This window comes from Medicago sativa, chromosome 6 (assembly GCF_051527215.1).
Source record: "Medicago sativa cultivar Bolivia chromosome 6, Bolivia_mono, whole genome shotgun sequence".
Taxonomy (NCBI): Eukaryota; Viridiplantae; Streptophyta; class Magnoliopsida; order Fabales; family Fabaceae; genus Medicago; species Medicago sativa.
Genome location: NC_140754.1, coordinates 34,257,095 through 34,272,053, shown reverse-complemented (window position 1 = coordinate 34,272,053; position 14,959 = coordinate 34,257,095). Strand labels below are relative to the sequence as shown.

Below are 14,959 nucleotides of genomic sequence, written 5' to 3'. Positions count from 1 at the left end.
TTTCCTAGGTTTCTCACCACGATCAGACCTGGAAGGAGGAAAATACAGAGAAGGTCACTATCGTCTCCTCCAGAACCATGAGGTTCCATCACGAAGAAAATCTAAGGGACAGGGAATACGCCAAAACCTACGATATGGCTAACCCTAACCCTAGAACCTAAGCCTGTCGCCAATGTTTCTCTAAACGCTAAAAAGAAAACAGACAACATACCTACAAAACTGAACCAACGGCGGAAACCACCGAGTCAAACTACTTCTGCCCTAGAAGCATGCATTCCTACGGTTTCTAAAAGCAAAACAGAAACTAAAATACAAAAGTAAAAGAAACGAGTCTCAGAACTCTACCTGTGAGGAAGAAGAGATTGAAGTTGCAGGTGGGATTCGAAAACTCGGAAGAACTTTGCCTTTGGAAACTTTGGGAAATCTCTAAGTCTCTGAGAAATTCGAAAATACAATGGCTCTCCAAAACAACAGTGGAGCTATTTATACTCGTTGCACGAACCACCCAAAAGTCACAAAGTCTATCCGGTGCATCCCCTCACTCGCTGCTCCTCCTCTAAAGCGCTGCTTCGACGACCCAGATTCAATCATACCCCTTCATCCAAGGGCTATGATCCTTCACTACGTTTCTCCAAACGTCAGGATCCAATCAACGGTGATGATGATACCTCGGAAATACAACCCGAGAACAAGCTGGAAACTATAGGCACTCAAGTGCTACTAACAGCCTACACACGTGTCACTCAGAAACCAAAGGTCATGTCCCCTCAACTTCTCCCTCGAGATGTTGGCATTAATTACGGAATGACATCCGACCAAACTTCCTGACGAGGGAATCTTTCCATCCGATCTCATCGCCGGACATACGTATGTCGGACCCCGCCACATTGACAGGCGAGCTTACATCGTTAGAGGGAGAACAAATGCTTCGAGACAGACGAGCCTATCTGGCCCAAAGTCTCAGCATTCTCAGTCCGCCTCGCAAACAATTTTCCATGTCAAGGCAGGCATAAGTCCGCTAAACGAGATCCATCTCTTCCTCTAGCACGAGGATACGTACCAACTGAATTTTCCTTGAGTTCGGCTCCTGACGAGCAAAACGCCCGCACTTAAGTCATCACTCTTTATCAAGAGCAATGACTTGGGGGGCTACTGTTCTGGATCGGCCAAAGAGATTCTTGGCCCATTTACTTAGGCCCAATATCATTCAAAGCCCAAACTCCATGTTTGGCATTATTGCTCACAACATACCCCCTCGCCTGAAGGGGGTGCACAAAGCAAAGAGACCGGTTCAAACGAACCCCAACGTCTCTCTTGCACGTTGTGCACGTTCCCGCAATAAAATCTCTGGCGGTTACACTTCCCACGATTTCGTAACTGCCAGAGCCAGGTGTGCCTCCTCAACGGCTCTGCAGCCCTCCACCTCTATAAATAGGGGACTCACCGCAGTCCCCAAGGTAGAACTCTATCTCCCTCTAAAAACCCTCACTCTCTGATCTCTACTGACTTGAGTGTCGGAGTGCCTGCAGGTACACACCCCCCATCTGCTCCAAGAAGCATTCAGACGCGTTCCACCACCGTCACAACCACCACATTCAAAGCACCGGCAATCTCCTTCTGATCAGGTACAATCAATTTTCATGATTGGTGGAGACACCCACTTTTGTGTATGGGTGTCATGTAATTTTGTTTTTATTTGTTGGTGGTGGCATCCGTTGGTTGGGTGCCTTTTTTCTTTTTGTATCAGATATTGGGTGTTTCATCATTATTAGCACACCTTTGAGCAATATATTATATTCCATTTTGATTTGTTCAAAAAAAAGATATAAGAAATTAAAAGTGAGAAGTTGATACATGTAAAGGTTAATTTTCTTCAATTTCATAAAGAAATAATATTTGGGATTTAACATATTTTCCATGACAAAATCAAACAATAAAAATAATAATATTTAACATAAATTTTAATGAAACTTGTGCAACGCACGGGTTGAATTCCTAGTTTTCAGTAATGATGATATAAAAAAAATAAAACTACTTCAGCAATGATTGTATATGAAAAAAGCTTCATTAGTTTTCAAGGTTTTTGCCAAAGCTTCACAAATTTTTTTGTTTAAACTAATGAAAGGATAGTTACAAAATTACCCTTACATTTAAGGCTTAATTGCACTTTTGGCCCCCTATCTTTTCAAAAGTTGCGATTTTGGACCCCTAACTAATTAAAATACAAAACAGCCCATTGGATCTTTGGCAGTTTTGGCCCCTAAGACCAATTTTGACTTTGTCTTCGCTGACGTGGCGTCAAAACTTGGCCCCTATGCGGGTGTCACGTCAGCGATGACCAAATGAGTTCAACACATTAATTGGCAATGCCATACAATGAATCACAGAAAGAAAGAAAAAAAAACGTAACTGAAAAAGATAGAGGGTAAACCCCTTCTCTCTACATCTCTTCCACTCTCCACATTAATTCTTTGTTGGCAACCAGATTGTGATGTCAAATTAAATCATAAACAACTCTCATAATTTTTATCCCTTTTTTTTTTTTTTTTTGAAAATTTTTGATGAATTGAAATGATGTAGTTTGTAAAGTGAATTGATTATAGTAGTAGAAATGGGAATCCATTAATTGATTATCAATGCTACGTTAAGTTAGTTTCTGTGCTAACGTAGTGCATTACTTATTTGTTTCAGGATATGAGTAAGGAAAAAATGTAAAGAGAGGAGAATTATGCTGATGCTTCAACCCATATGGCAAGAAGAAAACTACTATGATTGTATGTATGCATGCTTCGAGTTGCCTAGATTTCCTCTTATCCATGACTTTTATCAAAATACTTGAGATTTTTTTTTAGGGATCAAAATACTTGAGATAATACATGAGCCTTATCAAATTGTAAATCCAACCATTAGTGTTTGTCCTAAATTTGGTTACGGCAGAGAGAGAAAGCATCGGCAAAAGGGGGATGAAGTGGTCGTCTCACAATGACGTAAGCACAAGGGGCGATCACGGTAGTTAGACTGCCACCGGCAGCAACGAGAGGGGGCTCATTTCTTCTTCTTTTTGGTTATGGTCATTTATTCCTTTTATTATATTTGTCTCATTGTTTGGTCCTCATTTTCTTCATTTTTTTCCCAAGGACCGGCATGTGATGGAGTAGCCGCATAGGCAATGAAGGTATTCTTCAATTATATTATACAATTTTTCTATTTTACGAATCTATCTATTATATCATTATTGTTTCATTTTTATTTTACTTATACTTTCATTGTTTGTTTATATATATCATGCTTTAAATATTTATTTGTTCTACTGGAAAATGGTCGTTGTTCGCAGAAGGAAGGGGTACACTATTCGAGGTTGACAAATATCTCTCCACCAAAGATATAGAGAAGTTGCAAACACCAACGTAGAGCCAACGACGTGCTTAGCGTTTTGTGGCTGCAGCCAAACACTAAATGCTATGATGGAAATGCATGATTGGCCATGTTTCCCCGATTTCGATATCAGGCTTTGTCCATCATTAGCCCCATTACTTACTAATACTTTAACCATTTTCCTGTTGGTTTAAAGTTAAAATGTTTTTAGATAACCATTTCTTATCATTGATTGTTCTTTTGTCATATATAATCAGGCTTTAATTTGTGTGCACTGCACTGACAGTGTAAAATTATATTACACAAACATCCAATCAAATCATGACACATAAATATTTATGTAGATATTTTTTTTAAGGATTTATGGAGATATTTTAGGAACTAACCAACAAAAATGGGAATATCATGTGATTTGATTGGATGAAGTGTAAAAAATGTTATACTCACAATGTATAGAAATTAATCTCATACAATTATATCCAATTTCAAATATATCTTCAAATTTTAAAAAGTTTAGGCATGCTTTAAATGAACAAGGAATGAATAGTGAGAGTGATATGTTCATTGAAATGATCATGAGGTCTTATAATTATTTAGGAAATGATAACCATTGCCTCATAATAATGATTAATGATAACATGAAGGGGATCAGGTTGAAATTGTGGATCTCTTAATAATTTTCTTCATATTCCAGTTTCAATTGAACTGCTTCATGATGAAAATTACAGCAGTTACCAATAAACAAATTATACAAACAATTGAACGATTTCTCTTTTTCATTTTCTGGAATTTTGATATAGCTTAATGGTTTGAACTTTCAATTTGTTCATGCAGACAAATGATAGATGAAGTTGTATCTTTCTATTCAATGCGGCGGTGCCCAAGTCCATCTCACACTTTAAATTTTCTAATTTTTTAAATTAAAAGGGCCTTCTATTTGCTATTGATGATGTTGTTTTTTTTATAGCCGTGAAGGATCCATTGTACAGTGATGCTAAGTCAACATTTATATCAGTTAGCAATAAAAAATGCCTTGCAGATTGTATGCATTTTTTTTGTTTCTTGAATAAGCATTTTTTTTCTATTTACTTTAAAACATTCTCAACCAAAGGCAGCAAATGGATATCACCATGAAACATGGAAAAGGGACCGAAATTGGCAGATAGAGGTGCATAATCTATTGATAGACTCGCATAATACAATTTTTGGACTATTTACATATAACTGTTTCTATCAAGTTAAGTGACTAATGTTTATTTAAATATATTTTTCTTTTAGATTTTGATGATCATTTTGGATTAAAGGCCAAGTGATGAAGTTGTTTTAACGATATAAGATGAGAGAACCGATTCTTCTAATTCAATTACATGGAAGCAATTAGTATCATGCAAAGTTTATGTGGCTCGACATGTTATCACACATACAAGACTATACAATTATTGTTATGCCTGAAGTGATGATCATAAAATCTTATCTCCGTTTACTTTCAAAACGTATGCTTTTTATTGTCTTGCACAATATAAAAAAAATAATCCAAACTAAACATAGAACAAAATTATTCTTTTGACAAACTTATTTAGAATCAAAAAAATTTATATACAAAAATGTCTCTAAAAATTTCACTGAATAATTGATGAATCGAGAAAATGCCACTACAAGAAATTTGCCATATAGCAACGGTAGCCTTTAGTAATCGCAGTAAAAAACGTTGCTATAGATAAAATATAGCAACTGAATTTCAAACAGTGGTTGCTATAAGTTAAGAGAGAAAAAGCGGCACAAGTTTCCACGAAATATTCAATTGGCTCCAAGGAAGCTCGCTAAAATTTTCACCATTTTCTTTAATTCCCACAACAAAAATTCAAAAAAAAAAAACAAAAAGAAAAGCCCAAATCACACAGGAATGTAACACAAAATCCTAACTTCTCACTCAGAACTCTCTCAGAATCAATAATCCCAAATTGTAAAATCCTATTCACTTTCTTAACACTTCTTTCTCTCCCAAACCCCAAATTCCCTCAAATTCACTCCAAACCTTGTCTCATTCTCTGTGAATTATCTCGTCCTTCCAAATCTCGCTTACCAGAAGGCACTGGAGCCGCTGCTCCGTCACTAGGAGAGAAGTTCCTCGAACGCCAGCAGTCATTTGAAGCAACCAAACTCATCCTCAATCAGAACAACAACAGTAGAAAGAAAGAGAAGCCTCTTAAAACTTCCATTGTCGTCGCTTCTTGCTATGGCTGTGGCGCTCCTTTACAAACTTCTGATAACGACGCTCCTGGATTTGTCCACTCCGAAACCTATGAATTGGTTTGTATCTCCATTATCCGTTATAACATCATTGAATTATGTCATTTTATGTCATTTTTTCAAATTATTACATGTCGGTGTCTGGTGTCCGTGTCTGTGCTTCATAGATTGCTTTGATCCTATCTAGGACCCATATTGAAGACAAATCGCACAGAATCCACTCTCAATGGATCCAAATACAAACCCCCAAATTACTTTCTGAATCATAAATCCCAAATCCATTGCTGCTCAAAACCCCCCAAATCTATTGTTGAACCTAAATCACACAAAATCGATTGCTGCTCAAAACCTCCAAATCGATTTCCGCTTCCTCTTCTGTCGCTCATTACGGTTTCAGACTTCAGGTATTTTCATTCTTCTCCAGTTCTATTTCATTATTAGTTCATTATGTTCAGTTGGTTTGTGTTTTGCATGTTTTTTCTGTGTTTTTGTTTATCATTTTTATTGTTTATTTTGCTTTAGAGTTTGACAAATTCAGTTTGGATTTTACTTGGTGGAAATAAATATTTGATAGCCTGTTGCTTTTGTTTGAACAGGAAAAAGAATATTAATAATTTGTTTTGAATTTCTGATTATGAACTGTCAATTTAATGTTGTAGTAGCTTATCCAGTGTTTAAATTCTAGTTCTATTGTGATTGTAATTTGTGACATGTAAATGCTTGGAATAAATCCAAATGTTTTTTTTTATTAATATATTATTTTAATACTAGGAATAAATCTTAAGAAAATGAATGAAAAAAGTGGAACTTTGAGTGTGTTGTTTGTGACACTGTTGGCGATGAAAAAGAAAATACTGAGAATAATAGAGTTAGAGTGATTGAGTGACTTTGCTTGTGTTGTTTGCTGCGTTTTGAAGAGGTGTGGTGTGTGTTGTGTGTTTATTGAAGTGTGCTTTGAGTCCATGGTTTTTTTTATGAAGCCAAATACTGTGTGTTTGTGTGTATGGCCTTTCTGTTTTAGACATATATTCACTTTCTTTTATGTAATTTTCAAATCAAATTTGTTATTCAACATAAAGCCAAGTAAGATTGGACTTGATGAAATTATTTTACCACAAAAATAAACTGTGTAAAAGAATCAAAGGTTTGATTTAAGTTGTTACTTGTGTGTTCTGGTGTGGTTTTGGCATGTTTGTTTTGTTAGGAGAAAGAGTTGCAACATAGGAGTGAAGTTTATCTAGAGATTGAAGCATAAGCTGTTTGCATAAGCTGCCATAAGTGATTATTGGAAGTAACATGTTAGAATTGTTGTATGAGTAGTTTGGAAACTGTGTATACATGTTTTATTTGCTGCTATAGAATTTGAGCTGAAATTGAATAAGCTAGAAGCCAAAAGCCTAAAGCTGTTTTGGGGTAAGATTAGAAGTTGTTGTGATTGTTGTTCGGAAAGATTCTGTTTTTGGGTCATATCGTTTATTGTGCTGATAAGAATCCCCTTCAATTATGGGATTTATGGACTCTACAATAAATTCCCTTCAATTCGGATATAAGTTTCGTATGTTTTGGATCTGAAACGAATCCGAAAAATGCGTTTGAAGTTGGGTTATTGCTGCAGAAATTTGCTTCCAGGTTTTTACGTAGATTTTGCGGATTAAGCTAAACTACGAGTTTTAGTTGATGGAGTGGTTCCAGAACTGAACCTATGAACTTGGTAGACTTGGGGAGAGTTTGGATCGAAGGTTGGACCAAAATTGGAACTTGAAGAAGCTTCGAAATCGTGTAACTCTTGGACAAGAGGATTTTGGCTACTGAGGTGAGTTCCTTTTAGCTTAGAACCCTCCTTGGGTAGAATTTTGTGAGATAACTATTCAATATATTGCTTGCTAGCTGCCCATTTTTGTCTTAGTATTGTTATGATGATAAGCTGGACTGTTTGGTTGTCTATTTTTCTTTGTCTGATAATCAATTATACTAGCATGGCTTAAAATGAGTTTCTAAACTTGAGCAGCCAGTTGCACAAGCTTCAGCAACCGGTTGCACCATTTGCAAACCTTATAACCGGTTACACTTTATTGTGCAACCGGATGCTATGTTAAAAAAGAAAATGTGATAAAATTTCTCGACTATGTATAATTGATTATTATGGACATCAATTTGTTTGTTAGGATGCATCTATATGGAATTTTAGGAGTTGTGGTGGATTGTACATATTTTATGTAGTAACTATTCAATATAACGCAGGGAACAAAACTAAATAATAGGTTTCTTTGAGCTGAAAAACTATTCATCAACCCTGATCAAACATTGTAAGTTTGTTCATGTCCTAATCCATATATTATGTAAAAAGATATAGGTGTTGTTATTCCTCTGTTATTTATCTGATTTAACTAAAGGCTTACAAGTTCAAATGTGTTTAGAAATAAATCTATGAAAAAGGTACCGACTAAAGCTAGATTATAGATCATTCATTTGATAATGATAATCATGGCAGGTTTGAAATTTTGAATATGTAATCTTCAAAGTTTAAACCATAATGTGATCAGTAATTTATTTTTTATATTTCAAATACGTGCAGATTTTTTAAACAAATGTGCTTTCTTGGTCCGTGAGATTGGTCTGAACTTCGAGAATTAGCCATTATGATGATCCTCATATTTATGCTTGCCCATTCTGTAGATGATGCTTTGGCTTTTTAGCACATTCTTATAGTCTCCTTCATTCTTTTCATACTTTTTAGCACAATTTTGGCATCATCTTGAGAAGTCTGGAAGCAGCTTTACCACATATTTGCAAAAGGTTTGTTTTTGGCTTTTTTTACTTTGGCAAGAAAATAACAGTGATAAGAATAATAGAATGAGGGAGTGTAATATATTAATTCTACCGATTTTCAAGGGTCAAATGAATATGACATGTTCTTTTCGGAGCTACATATATGATTTTATGTTAATATACATTTTGGTTGTACTTGTTCAGTTTTTTTGTTAACTAGCATGAAGAGAAATGATATTATTATAAGATGAGCCCTTTATATTGATGTGAACAAAGCCAAGCTTACATGAATTGGTGTTTAGATAACTCATGACCAGTAGAGAGAACACATGGATTTACAACAACAACTACAACAGCCTAACCTTAATTTAATTCCCTCAGCTATGACACTCAACTTGAATAGTCAATGTTGATCTTCAAACGATTACTACAGAATGTTCTTTTTGCAGAATGTTGCTCATGACTCATGGAGAGAAGCGCTTATATCAGGAGATTCTAACCTGGGTAATTACACACGCTGAGTTTGAAAGACCTTTAGACTCAATTACTACTCTGTATTGTTCTATTTAATTTATGGCCTGTTTTTTTCTGTTTTCAAACATTTAATTAAATTTCTTAGACAATTTATTAGTAGTTTTTCCTCTAAAAAAATATTAAAAAAATTAAATAATAATATGCTATTTTCCGTTAAGGTTATTCTGGATAAAATACTATCCAAGCATTCTAACAGTTCTTATTCAGATGTGTAGAATTTTTCAAAGTGTGTAGGGTTTAACATTGTTATATATATAAATATATATATATTTTAAACGACCAATGTTAGTAATTAGTCGTTACATTAGTTTTTTCCTCTTTCGTCCGGGTTTGAACTCAAGACCTCCAACTCATTTATTCCTTAGCTCGAATCAGTTGAGCTACCCCACACCCCTAGTTAACATTGATATATGCCCTTGTAGAACTTTGACTTTTGAATGTAGTGACATTGCAACTATTACAAGTCCATTCTAGCTGGTTTTTTCCCTTTCATGATTTTGAAATTAAATTTATGTATATGAAGTACTATCTTTCTTTATATTGGCGAACAGAGTAGAACTTCTCTACAGAATGGTAAATTTGTATACATTATTTCAGCAAAATACATTGAATTGTTTGATAACTATATGCATTCCTTTAGTTGTGCCATGTCCCATTTATGCTTTTCATTTGTCAATCTTTTCACTTGGAGGCTTTCAGCATATATACATGATCTTTTCAGATGGTAAAATGATTTGGTATTGATTCTTTATTCTCCTCAGTGCAGCTTCTCAGTATATTCAGAAGGGGTTGCGCATAGATCCTTGTACTCCTGCAGGGTACTCTTATAATGTTGATTCCTGGAAGTCCTCTCCTAGCTCACTAAGTGAAAAAAGTCATTATCATCCCACCGTCCAAACTAGGGGAAACTTTTCGGAGTTCAGATCTGCAGCATTGGTGCTATTACAAAAGGGGAAAGGTTGTACTTTTAGTTTTACTGATTTGTATTGTTAGATTCCCTTTTAATTGAATTGTTTCTCTTCAAGTTGGTTATTTCTTTTTCTTTTTCTTTTTTGAAGAAGCTTAAAGTTGGTTATTTCATTATCACTTTTGCAGAGTCATGTTCTTATCAGCATTGCGACATAGGATCAACTTTTATACCTAAGCTTCAGGGGAAATTTTTGGCTACAGAAAATTTCTTTCACACATCAAAGGTTCTTTTTGTGCTTTATGGTTTATTGGTTAATATGTTAAACTTCATTTAGTGTTGTTTTGTCTACTATTAAGTAGTATGTGTATGCACGTGCATTTCTGTTAGTCTAAAGTAGATGCATTGGAAATGATATTAGTGTACCAAGCACGGACACTCCTCGGATTAGGCGTGTCCCGGTGTCGGATATGTGTCGTGTCCGACACCGACACGACACCGAGACTTGTAATTACACTGAATTATGTCATTTTTTCAAATTATTAGCTGTGTCGGCGTGTCCGTGTTGTGTCCGGTGTCCGTATCCGTGCTTCATAATACCACAAACTCTAGTATTTCTTGAACAACTGGCATGCAGCACACTCGGTTTTACTTTTGGTGATTGATACATGCACTTCACTCAAATAGAAGCAAAAACGAGTTATGTTTGGTATACTCAAATATAAACAAATTCCAAACTTCACCATATTTAATGTTATGTTATCATTGTCAAAGTACCGTCAAATTAATATTATCATGAAACTGGTTCTTGTAGAAAATTGAATGAACAGACAATGTATTAATGCAATACATCCTTTATATTTGTGAATGGTGAAAATTGATGTTCATATCTAAACTACTAGATCAAAATAGGCAGCAAGGGTCAGATATTTTTTTCCTCTAATGGTTCAAATTCTGTTGAAATCTTCAATCACTTATTTACTTTTTTGTTTGGGTTGTTCCAGGCTTAAAGGCGGTCGAGGTGGAAGTCCTGCTATTCTGTTTCAATTGTTCTGGTTCAGTTGTTCTAATTTAATTATGTTCTGAATTTTGTTTTAAATTAATGAACTTTGTTTTGAATTCTGTTCTGAATTATGTTCAATTGTTCTATTTTAATGAACATTTCTGTTATGATTATGACATAAAAGTGACCCTTTTCAATTGTTTTGATTGTCATATTAATGAATTCTATTTTAAAATGTATTCTTATAATCTATATATCTTATAATTTTTCAGGAAGAACTAAACAAATATAATAATGAGGCAGAAACTTCTCAATCGGTTGGGACACAAAGTCATATGCCTTGGAAGAATGACATTTATTCCCGAGTAAAAGGAGCTGAAAAGAGGGGACATGTGCGTTGTATAGGCAATATTCCCAAACCTAAGAAATCAAAAGCTTCTTTGTCTGAAAATCAAGAATTGAGGGATGAACTTAAGAAAATGCGAGAAAGTCAAGAGAGGACAAATGTGTTTATGGCAAATATGATGTCAGTGATACAAAATCGATTATCTCAAGAAGATTTGAATGATATTTTACAAGTTGCAAAATAGGTATATTATATAATTGATATTTTACTTTTCTAGTTCAGATTTCGAATATTATGATAACATGAATTAAGTAGAGTTTGTAACATATTTTATTTTTATTTTTAATAGGCCACAGATGGTGCTAGTACTCCAAACCAGATAAATTCTTAAAGTCGATGCAGTGATGAAGACGGAAGAGAGGAAGATTAGAAATTGTTTCTATATTGGATATGTTTAGGCTCATCTAGTGTTTTTTTGATGTAGTATCTATTTTTGTGTTGGTTATTATATAAAATTGACATTATTTTGTTATTTTGATATGTTTGTAAGACTTACTACTTTGATCATATAATTAATTTTTTTTTATGTTACCTTAAATTTTGTGTAGTGCAATAAAAAAGTATTGCCGAATATATTATTTTTTTGGTCAGGAATTATCGTGAAAATTTTATTATTATTAAAAAATATTTATATTAGGGTGAATTTTATTAAAAAAAAAAACAGAGAGAGAGAACCTATAGCAATAGACAGTTTGATCCTATACCAACGAATATGGAGGTTGACTAAAGCTATTTAATAGGTGTAAAATGTCGTTGCTATAGCTCCAAAATTTATAGCATCAAGCTAATTTTCCGTTGGTATAAGCTATTGGGACGGCATTCTTGCCGTTGGTATAAGCATAGTATCCTAGACGGTAGCAGGTGGGCGTTGGTATAGGTTTTATGACCTATAGCAACGGCTTTTGAGACCTTTACCAACGGTTTCTGCCGTTGCTAAATGGCAAGTTTCTTGTAGTGTGCTTGGTTGTATTGTCGTGTAGCTAAGAAACCGAACAACGATTTGAGAGATATGTCGATAAGACAGTTGTATGGCTGTGTAATGTGTGGCCATGTGTGTGAGAGAGAGAGAGAGGGGAGGGAGAGAGATGGGGATAGAGATAGATAGAGGGAGAGGGAGAGATAGATAGAGAGAAATTTGAATCCTAGGATAGGAAAGGTAGGTACGTGAATGAAAAAAAGGGAAGTGGTGGTTGTAGGCATGGGATTTTCCTTCTATTTCTCCAAGATTTCTCAAACAAGGATATCACTTATATGCCCCAGTTTAATTAACATTCCACTTGCTATGTTACATTGACTTTTTCAATTAAAAATATTGCAAAGTATGAATAAGTGATATGATTAATGTGTGTTATACCCTAATTTTGGACCTAAAAATACTAATCAATTCTTCTTTTCTTGCATTATAAGTCATTTGATATGTCTCTGATCAATTGCATCTTTCTCTGCATTTTATTTCAATGTTATTTGCAAAATTCACATAAAAGGGTATTTTAGTCATTTCCTGCATTCAATTCATTTTAATCTTTGAAAATTGTTTGAGTCTTTTAAATTGGTTTGTATAAGCCCTTGTTTCAATCTCATGTCAAAATTCATTTCAAAAATATCAGTTAAGTCATTTTTTTAGTCAGTATAGCCCCTAGGGGCATTTTAGTCATTTCCTATGTCAAAAGTTCTTTCAGTCTTTTAAAGATTTGTTTGAGTCCTTTCAAGTAGTTTGAATAAGTCTCTGTTTCATTCTATGTCAAAATCCATTTTAAAATTGCATTTGAAGTCATTTTGAGTCAGTTTTGCCCCTAGGGGCATTTTAGTCTTTTCATGTGTTAAGATTTGTTTGAGTCCTTTCAAGTAGTTTGAATAAGTCTCTGTTTCATTCTATGTCAAAATCCATTTTAAAATTTGCATTTGAAGTCATTTTGAGTCAGTTTTGCCCCTAGGGGCATTTTAGTCTTTTCATGTGTTAAAACCCTGTTTAAATTCTAAAAATTTGTCTCTGAGTCTTTTAATTTGTTTGAATAAACTCTTGCTTTAATCCTTTGTTAAAAAATCATTTTAAAATTGCATTCGAGTCGTTTCGAGTCATTTTAGTCCCTAGGGGCGTTTTGGTCATTTCACATAATATTTCTGATTCATTTTAATCTGCTTTGTCATTTTTAATCGTCTCGCTTTACGTTATTTTTCAATTTACTTTTTCAATTCGATTTTAGTTTAATTTTCATTTTGGTCCTCGTACTTTTATTATTTGCATTTTAATCCCTTTTTTAGTTTGTTAGAGTCCAAGTGCCACGTGTCCAAATGTTATTGGTCCACAAAAGTTTGTTACAAGTCAGGTGCCACATGGCATTATCTCATTGGTCCAAGCTTACCACCTCACCTATATAAGTCAAGGCATGGTCAATTTTCAACACAACTAATCACACTAATCATTTTTCTCATTAATCATTTTTTTTACACAAAAATCACAAAAATTCATAATTATTTTCCCTCTCTTCTAACAACTTTTCTCCACCATAACAACCTTCAACCACCTTCTTTCTCCACCATAACTAACTTCCACCACCACCTAAACCACCACAACTAATTTTCCACCACCAAAATTCACCACTATCTCTCTCCATTCTCACATTCTTGCTTGCTCTCTCCTCATTATGGAGAAAGCAGAGTCCTCCACCGCCATTGCTCCCACCTCCGATCAAGATTCAGACAAAACCACCGCACACAACACCGCCTAACACTCCCCTCCGGCCTCCGTCTCCTCAAATCCGAAACCATCCTCTCAATCTGCCGTGCTGCTTCTCTCTCCCCTGACTCCCACCTCAACCGACTTGCTCTCTCCACCGCCGTCTCCAAACTCTCCGCCGGCAAAAACTATGACACTCTCCGTCAATTCCTCGATGAGCTTCTCCAATCACATTCCGATCTCCAAAACGAAAGGTTTGTCTCTCACGTTATCGTTCCTTACGGTCAAGCGAATATGATGAATCAAGCTCTCGATACTTTCAAATTCATGCGTGAGAATCTCAACATTGTTGCTTCTGTTAAATCGCTTAATACCTTGCTTTTGGCTGCGATTCTTGCCAAGAATCATGAAGAGGTAACGAGAATTTATCTCGATTTTCCGAGGATTTACGATATTAAACCTGATGTTGAGACTTGTAATTTGGTGATTAAGTCGCTTGCTGAATCAAGTTCCAGTAATTCTGTTTTTTTCGATTTTTGATGAAACGAAAGGAACAATGTTGAATCTAGTATTGCAACGATTAATAACGAAAGTGGGTTTCATAGTGAGAAGAAGTTTGATGAGGTTGGGAAATCGTTGAATTTGATGAAGAGAGGTATAAGTTGTATCCGAATCTGAGTCAGAAGAGGAAGATAAGAAGAGGAATGTGGCGTGGCTTCATGAGTGTGGGCCTGGGCTTTGTTCTCAGCATTGCTGCATTCTTCTTGCTACCTGCACCCTCCTTCTTGCCAAATAGGCCTCTGTTTGCCTCAAATTGCCCGGTAAAGTTCCTAAAACCTTTCTCGTTGTTCTTCTTGATGATTCTTGATGTGTTTCACATATTAGGATTGCTTAGGAAAATATATGTGTAAAGCGTGATTGATATCGTTACTCCTTTTTTTTTTTTTTTTTTTTTTTTTAGTTCTTGATAAATGCTTTGTTAAAATGTAGATAAAAGTTCCATATGCTTTATTCCTTTTAATTGTCCCTTGATCATTT

The 14,959-nt window shown here is 34.9% G+C and overlaps 2 long non-coding RNA genes and 1 pseudogene across 2 annotated transcripts; all 3 read left to right on the top strand.

Moving 5' to 3' along the window:
* The first annotated feature begins 1,490 nt into the window (after positions 1–1,490).
* LOC146914716 (uncharacterized) lies at positions 1,491–4,767 on the top strand. The gene is made up of 4 exons (XR_015014371.1): positions 1,491–1,625; positions 2,692–2,778; positions 2,938–3,175; positions 3,335–4,767. It is a non-coding gene; the product is annotated as an uncharacterized LOC146914716 (long non-coding RNA).
* A 1,247-nt stretch (positions 4,768–6,014) lies between these two features.
* LOC146914715 (uncharacterized) lies at positions 6,015–11,716 on the top strand. The gene is made up of 7 exons (XR_015014370.1): positions 6,015–6,029; positions 6,830–7,438; positions 7,867–7,931; positions 8,844–8,898; positions 9,695–9,886; positions 10,024–11,428; positions 11,534–11,716. It is a non-coding gene; the product is annotated as an uncharacterized LOC146914715 (long non-coding RNA).
* A 465-nt stretch (positions 11,717–12,181) lies between these two features.
* LOC146914714 (pentatricopeptide repeat-containing protein At1g11630, mitochondrial-like) lies at positions 12,182–14,832 on the top strand (annotated as a pseudogene).
* The last annotated feature ends 127 nt before the right edge of the window (positions 14,833–14,959 follow it).